This window comes from Euleptes europaea, chromosome 6 (assembly GCF_029931775.1).
Source record: "Euleptes europaea isolate rEulEur1 chromosome 6, rEulEur1.hap1, whole genome shotgun sequence".
In the NCBI taxonomy this organism is placed as follows: Eukaryota; Metazoa; Chordata; class Lepidosauria; order Squamata; family Sphaerodactylidae; genus Euleptes; species Euleptes europaea.
The window spans coordinates 7828490-7836808 of record NC_079317.1 but is presented as its reverse complement, the minus strand read 5'-3'; positions in this window follow the sequence as shown (position 1 = coordinate 7836808).

Sequence of the window (8319 nt, the reverse complement as noted above, 5' to 3'; positions counted from 1 at the left end):
AGCCTACCTCACAGGGGGTTTTGGGTGATAAAATGGACAGAAGGATGTAACCCGCTTTGGGTCTTCATCGGTGGTCAGATACAGGTCATTTCCTTTTCTGAGGAGGTAGTAGATATTGATTAGATATGATGTGAGAGATAGCCCACTCCTCATTTTTTACTTGGCCTTTCAAAAAGCACCTTTTCAGAAACTCCTTGGTGATGTGATGCTCAGACCACTGAATGTCGAATGCATGAACAGACGAAGCTGCCTTATACTGAATCAGACCCTTGGTCCATCAAAGTCAGTATTGTCTACTCAGACCGGCAGTGGCTCTCCAGGGTCTCAGGCCAGAGGTCGTTCACATCACCTACTTGCCTGGTTCCTTTAACTGGAGATGCCGGGGATTGAACCTGGGACCTTCTGCATGCCAAGCAGAGGCTCGACCACTGAGCCATGGCCCCTCCCTGAAAAGATAGATGATATACATGAAGCTGCCTTATACTGAATCAAACTTTTGGTCCACAAAGGTCAGAATTATTTACTCAGATTGGCAGCGGCTCTCCAGGGTCTCAGGCAGAGATCCTTCCCATCACCGGCTGCCTGGTCCTTTCAACTGGAGATGCTGGGAATTGAACCTGGGACCTTCTGGATGCCAAGCAGATTCTCCACTGGTGAGCCATGATCCCTTCCCTGACAGTACGGAAGACATGAAGCTGCCTTACACTGAATCATACCCTTGGTCCATACAGATCAGTATTGCCTATTCTGACTGGCAGTGGCTCTCCTGAATGTCAAGCTGAGGTCCTTTGCCTCATCTTCTTCCTGATCCTTTCAACTGGAGATGCAGGGGATCAAACCTGGGCCCTTCTGCAGGCCATTCAGATGCCCTTCCACTGAGCCTGGAGTTTCCATTCCCAAAGAATGCCGGCTTCCAGTTCTTTTAGGCTATCTCCACCCACAAGCCCAGCTGCTGCAAACTATCTTCAGGCTGAGAGGTGTCCCCCCCCTTCCCAATATTCAATTTGCTTGGATTTCCAAAATTTGGGGGCTCTGAACCCCTCCCCCCCACATCCATTTCTTTCCGTTTTCATATTCTAGGCAAGAAGGAACGATCTTCTGAATCGTCATTACAACCATGTAGTGAACCGTTCTCTTGCAAGGGGAAATTAAAATAATAATATTAATATTAGAGCCAGCATGGTGTAGTGGTTAAGAGTGGTGGTTTGGAGCAGTGGACTCTGGTATGCAGAACTGGGTTCAATTCCCTACTCCCTCACATGAGCAGCAGACGCCAATCTGGTGAACTGGATTTGTTTCCCCTCTCTTACACATGAAGCCAGCTGGGTGACCTTGGGCTAGTCACTGTTCTCTTAGAGCTCTCTCAGCCCCACCTACCTCACAGGGTGTCTGTTGTGGGGAGGGGAAGGGAAGGTGATTGTAAGCCGGTTTGAATCTTCCTTAAGTGGTAGAGAAAGTCGGCATATAAAAAGCAACTCTTCTCCTCCCAATAATAACAATACTGTGTCCTTTATATTGCAACCCTGTGCACCATCAGGAATTGGAGTTTTAATTTTAATCTGTTAGGGCTGTTTTAATGTACTGTTCTATGTGATGGTATCATTTTACTACATGGTTGCAGACTGTGTAAACCGCTCTGAGCCCAGCTCGCTAGGGCAGAGCGGGTTATAAGATTGATAAAATAAAGAAACAAATAACAACAATACCAGTAACAACAACAACAACCCGAAACTTGCTACTGTGCTTCGCATCCACACCCCAGTTCAGAATTCCAGAGCGGCTTAGGACTCACGCTTCTGATCAGAAGGATAAATACGACAAGGCGAACCGCAGCCGGGAGTAAATAACACCGGATTTAAAATAAATAAATAGCTGTTCTTCGCGTCTCCTTGGAAACGGACAGTACTCCTTTCGTGCTCGGTGGCTGAGAAGGGGGGGGGACTTATCCCCCTATTGTTTCAAAGGAAAACAAATGATATTAAGAAACTGGGGAGGGGGGGAGAGAGAAAAAGGAGGAGAAAATGTGGGGGGGCGGCTGGGGGGATTGGGGGAAATCCCTCCGGGAGCTGTAGCAGAGCTGAAGGGGGGGGTGTCCTCCCCACTTTTTTTTTTTACTCCACTCCCCCCCCTTTCTCCGGCTTCGCCCAGAGGGGGGAGATCCCTCCTCTAGATTCGCGGTTTGCAATTGACCAGACCGCTGGTCAATTGCAATTGCAATTGACCAGACCGCTGGTCAATTTCACTTGTGCGCCGTAGCGGATGCAGGGAAAGGCATTGTGGCCAAGTTGGCGGGGTTTGTGTTTGCGATGACCGGGTTTGGGGGTGGGGTGGGGGTATGGAAATGGCATGTTCTGCGTCGGTTAAATGAACACCTCCCGAACAAACAAACAAAGAAAGAAAAACCAAAAAAAGGCTTCCCTCTTTGTGCACAGGCTCAGAGGGAGATCTACCTCTTTCGATTCCCGGTGGTTTGGGCTTCAAGGGTCGCGCAGTTTCGGCCCTCTGGAAGCTGGACAGCCCGAGATCTCTCTCGGGCCATTTAGGCACGGGAGGTTTTGCCTTGGATTTGCTGCTCTCTGGGTGCACATTTCCCCCATCCCGATTCTCAAAACTCAAAAAATAAGCCCCCCGTGCAGAGTTTTGAATATTCAAACGGGAAAAATGTGCATCTAGGGAGCGGCAAATCCAGGGCAAAAACCTCCCCTGCATGAATGGCCCGGAGATCACTCGGTGATCCCGAAAACCCAAATGTCATTTTCGTGCCAAATGAATTTGTGGCCTTTTATGCACGGGAGGTTTTTGCCTTGGAATTGCCGTTTTCTAGGCGCACATTTTTTCCCCCACCCGAATTCTCATAAATGCATTTTTTGAGTTTGCAGGATTCGGATGGGGAAAATGTGCATCTAAAGAGCAGCAAATGTGTTTGCTCGGAAGGGCCCCTGTTCAGTGGGGCCGACTCCCCAGAAAGCCTACAGTATGCAGAATCCGTTCCCCCACCCCATCCCAAATGTCATTCGTTTGTCTCCTGCTTTCCCCTACCAATGCAAAGGCGGTTTTGTTCACTGGAAACGGAGGGGGAGGCAGAAAAAATGGCAGGGAGGGGGACGGGAACACAAAAAGACTTAGGCTTAAAAATCTACGGAGCCTTCTCCTCCTCCACCCCCCGCACCAGAAAAAAATATATATAATTTTGGTCGCCCAGCCCACACGAGAGTAGGATTTTTTTAAAAGATCCGAGGGGGATAGAAAAAGATGGGGCTTCCGGGACGAAAACGCACAAAACACACCGAGGGAAATAGACAGGGGAAACGAAATCCATTTCGAAAGGAAGACCAAACGCGCCGTCACCTGTTGGATTTGGTTTCCCTGCCTGCCAGGTTTATTACGGCGGCTTTTACTTCCGAGTAAGGGGCGCCAGGCAGCCAAATCCCCTGCAGGGTTACTCGGATTCAAGGCAGAGGCTCGCTGGATTCGGTGGGGTTTTACTCCTGAGAGAGCCCGCGCCGCGTTCCTACCTTCCTAAAACAGGGTCCCCCTTCCATTCGTTTTTAAAAAAATAATAATTAATAACGTTGAACAACCGAGACGAGGTGGATTATTGGCAGGATTCGGTTCTGAACCAATGTAGCTGGAAAGAAAGGACAGGGGAAGGACTCCCTGTCCTGAACCACTAGATAAGTTTTCCAGATCTTTAATCTATTATTATTACTACTAGTAGTAGTAGTACTACTAATAATACTATCACTACCACCACCACCATCATGTTTTCGACCACTTTAATCAACTTTCACCGTTATTATCCTTGTTAACTTTTCCGCTTCTTTAACAATCTTTTGAAACATTTTTTTTTATTTATTATGATGCTTCCGGCTCCTATTACCAACTTTGAGATTATTGTCGTCCTTGTTAAATTTTCGGCTTTGATCGACTTTTCGACTTCGCATTCAACTTTAAACGTTGTTATTACCGTGGTTGCTGTTGTGAGATTTTCGACTCATTTAATCCGCTTTAAAACATTATCTTAGCCCTTGTTATGTTCTCGGTTCATTTAGTAAACTTTAAACACCGCTGTGGTCGGTGTTAAGTTTTCGACTTCTTTAATCAATTTTAAACACCATATTATTATTATTATTATTATTATTATTATTATTATTATTATTATTATTATTATTATTATTATTATTATTATTATTATTATTCAGAAGGATCTCCCAATGATTTGCAAGCCATCTGAAATTGGCCCAGAGGAGCGGGGGGGGGGGAATCCCAGCCGCCCCCTCGACAATCCTCCTCCCTCTTCGTTTAATTCTAATCTACAGGGTTACAAAAGGGAAACTCGAAAGAAAATGGTTTTCCCTTTGATGTGTGCCCGCGGACCGAGGAGCCTTTCGCTTTTCCCTTGGCAAAATCAATCCAAAGGACGCTTCCCCGCCCTCGGTCCCCCCACCCCAAACCACCCCAGGAAGAGTATTTGCGATCTGCTCGTTCGGGGGGCTTTGTTTATTTGAAAAGGCTAAGCCGGTTTCGGATTCGCAGGGCACGCACCAGCCCAAACGATCAGTTTCCATTTTCTTGCAGGGGGGGGGGATGATTTCTAAGGCTCTTCCTCCCCCTCCCCCCTTCCAAAATCGGTAGAGAGAATTTTTAGGACTCAGAGACGGAGGGTGGAGAAAAAGATTGACAGCTGATGTGATCGAACTGGGGGGGGGGATGGGATGGGGGGGGAAGCACCAATTCACCTGTAAATAAACCGGCCCCACGGATATGATCGAATTGGGGGTGGGATGGGGAAGGGACATCAATTTACCTGCAAATAAACCGGCCCGGAACTCAGCTCCGTCCGTCCTTCCAGGGAGGGTTTTTTGGAGCGCAGGTCCAAGCTGACCCCGTTGGCTAGGGAATACGCTTTCGTGGAAATCAATCTACCCGAAAGCCTCCGTGCAAACGCCTTTAGGAGCCGCGCGCCATCCCTTTAAGAAAGAAATAAGTTTACCGTCGGGCATATTTATGATGGTGCATTTATAGACTCTTTGGGTCGTCTCAATCTTTGGTAAGATGCGTTTGTAGCAGCGCCACCCGCCACGGGGAACAGAGAGAAGCTTTCGGAGCAGATGTGGGTCGCGCACTTACCTTCCTGGGAGACCCCAAGAGCCGCCAAGTTGGAAGTTATTTTGGGGGAGGGGGGAGATCCGGATCTGGCATCGATTCTAGTGATGGACTGCGGTATAAATGGCTGATGTGTGTGTGCGTAAAGTGCCTTCAAGTCGCAGGCGACTTATGGAGACCCCTTTTGGGGTTTTCATGGCAAGAGACTAACAGAGGTGGTTTGCCAGTGCCTTCCTCTAAATGGCTGATATCATAGGCCGTTTATGCACGGGAGGTTTTGCCTTAGATTTGCTGCTCTCTGGACGCACATTTTCCCCATCCTAATCCTCAAAACTCTGCCTGGGGCGGGGGCTTATTGTTGAGTTGTGAGAAATGTGCATCCAGAGAGCGGCAAATCCAAGGCAAAACCTCCCGTGCATAAATGGCCTTACATACAAACACACATATATAACACCCTGAAGAGATAACAGATATGCGGCGGGGCTATTACCGATGGTTCCTTTCGAATCAGGAACAGGGAGTCAGGAATCACGAATAAATCGTGATATATGTAATATATAATTCATACAGAATACCCGGAAGAGGTGACAGAGACACTGCTGCGGTATTACAAATGGCTCATTACGAATCAGTTACGAATCACTAATAAATCGTGATGCATATCATATAGAATACCCTGAAGAGATGACAGGTCCATGGTAGGCTATTACGAATGGGACCTTACGAATTAGGAATAGAAAGTTAGGAATCACGAATAAATCTGTGCTGCTCTCTGGATGTATATATAGAATATGTAGATATATGTATATATCTCAATATATAGAATACTCTGACCAGTCAGCAGACACACCGTTGTGCTAATACGAGCGGCTCAGTATGAATCAAAAGTAGAGAGATATGGGATATGTTTTTGGATATTGCAAGGGGGAATATTTGATTTTACCTGTCAAGGGAGAAAGCCACGTTGGTTGTATTTATATGAGGCCGTTTATGCATGGGAGGTTTTGTCTTGGATTTGCCGCTCTTTAGATGCACCTTTCCCCCATCCGAATCCTCAAAACTCTGCACGGGGGCTTATTGTTGAGTTTTGAGAATTCGGATGGGGAAAATGTGCATCTAAAGAGCAGCAAATCCAAGACAAAACCTCCCGTGCATAAATGGCCCAAATCATATAGGCTGTATTTTTAAAATGTAAATAAACAGTTTGGATTGTTAATTAAAAGTTAAAGTTGTATTTAGCCTCCCCCTAAATTTCTGGGGAGCCCCTCCCTAAACCTCCATGGCCCCTCCCTGTGATGTCACTGGCTCCTCCCTATGATGCCATAGCAATGCCTCTTGCCCAGCCCCAGCCCCCTCCCCCGGAAATTGGAAAGTCTTCGCCCCTGGTTAGGAATAATGAATAAATCGTGATAAATAATGAATAACTCGTGTTATTATTTTAACCTAACTTTGATTTTTACTTAGAACTGATATTGTATCGAAATAAAACTTGACTTGACTTGAATAAATCGTGATAGCTATCATATAGAAATACATCTAAAATACTCTGAAGGGATGAGTGTTGCGCTATTAAGAATGGCTCATTACCACTCAGGCATAGTTAGGAATTACAAATAAATGGTTAGGAATCACCAACTGAAAATGCTCATTTTTCCCAGCCAAATTCTCAGAACTCAAAAATAAGCCCCCATGCAGAGTCTTGAGAATTCAGATGGGGTAAAATGTGCATTTAGAGAGGGGCAAATCCAAGGCAAAACCTCCCGTGCGTTTTCGCCCCATAGGGTCTCTCCGATAGCATTGTCGGCTCCCCTCTGAACCCTTAAGAGAAAGGGGACGGGGCGAGAAACCCTCAGTAGACAGAAATGGTTAGGGGGCTCAGCTGAACGGGGCGACACCGGGGAGAGTTATTGATTATTATTTTTTAAAATCAGAAATTCGTTAAAATGAATTTTTTTCAGAAGGGAGTCTGAGCCAAATCTGCCTAGCTCTGGTCTCACGATTAAAGGGCCGCTTCTGTTTTCTCTAGCTGGGTCAGAAGGAGAAGGGGAAAGAGAAAATCCAGGAAGGCTCCCCCCCACCTTCAAGAGGAAACGATTTCCATCCCTAGCAGTTTCGGGGAGGGGGGGGCGAGAGAAGGAAGGATTGGCGCTAAAGGTTCCTTTTTTTGTGTTCAGCTGGAGAAATCATTGCTTTCAGCAACTTTCCCTAAACTCTTTTATCTGGCCATCACTTCCGCCTGACTGGTTCTCCTGTTCCCAGTACATCCTATCCCTCCTTCGAAAGTTCACAGGGGCTGGCTGAAACACCCCCCTGAGCCCCCAAAGGATTTCTCCTTCCCCCCCTTCCTCGGCATCCTTGTCAACCCCCCTAAAATTAATCGACAAGAAGCAAACAGTTCTCCTGCGCTCTAGTCCGACCAAAGTCCCCCCCCCCCACTCTTCCAGGTTGATTTTATTCCCTACATCAGCCACCAAATGAAGAAAAACACAAAAACTGTGAGCTACAGCTACAATGATCGGCTAACCTGGCCCATGAACTATTTAAATGCATATAATTATAATTCAGCCTAAGAGGAGAGAGCGCTCCTTTCTCTCCACTGCCCCTCCACCCCATTTCCAAATCCTGAAACACTTTTCCAGCTCGAGAAACTTCTTCCCAAATAAACACACACACACACAACCGTTTGCAAAAAACAAAGAACAGGGAAGACGTTACCAGCAATTGTGCTAGAACCATTTTAATATAATTATACATATCTGCCAAATCCAGAAAAGAAAAGGTTTATGCATATATCTCTTGTTTGTTTTTTCCTTTCAATTTCACATCCGCAAGCATTAAAAACAACAATGAATTTCTCCTTTCGGAAATTCAAGGTCAGAGCAATTGACCTACGTCTTAAATATTCTTTTCCCCCCACCTTACTGCTAAGATTTCCCAACAGTAAGCCGAGTTTGACAGAGGAGTTTTCAAAGTCCTTGTATCATTTTTTATGTACTAGTTTTAATTAATTTCTGTTCCCCCCCCCCCATCTCGGCGGCTCATTCGTTCAGAGACAAATTGTTGTAAAAACTCGGGTTGTTGTTTTTTCAGTGCAGTTTACCTCCGGTGAAAGGCAATTGAGAGAGAGAGAGGGGAGAGGGGGAGAGAGAGAAAGAGAGAGAGAGAGAGAGAGAGAGAGGGTAATGTGTGACCCAGTTGCTCAAATTTCACTGT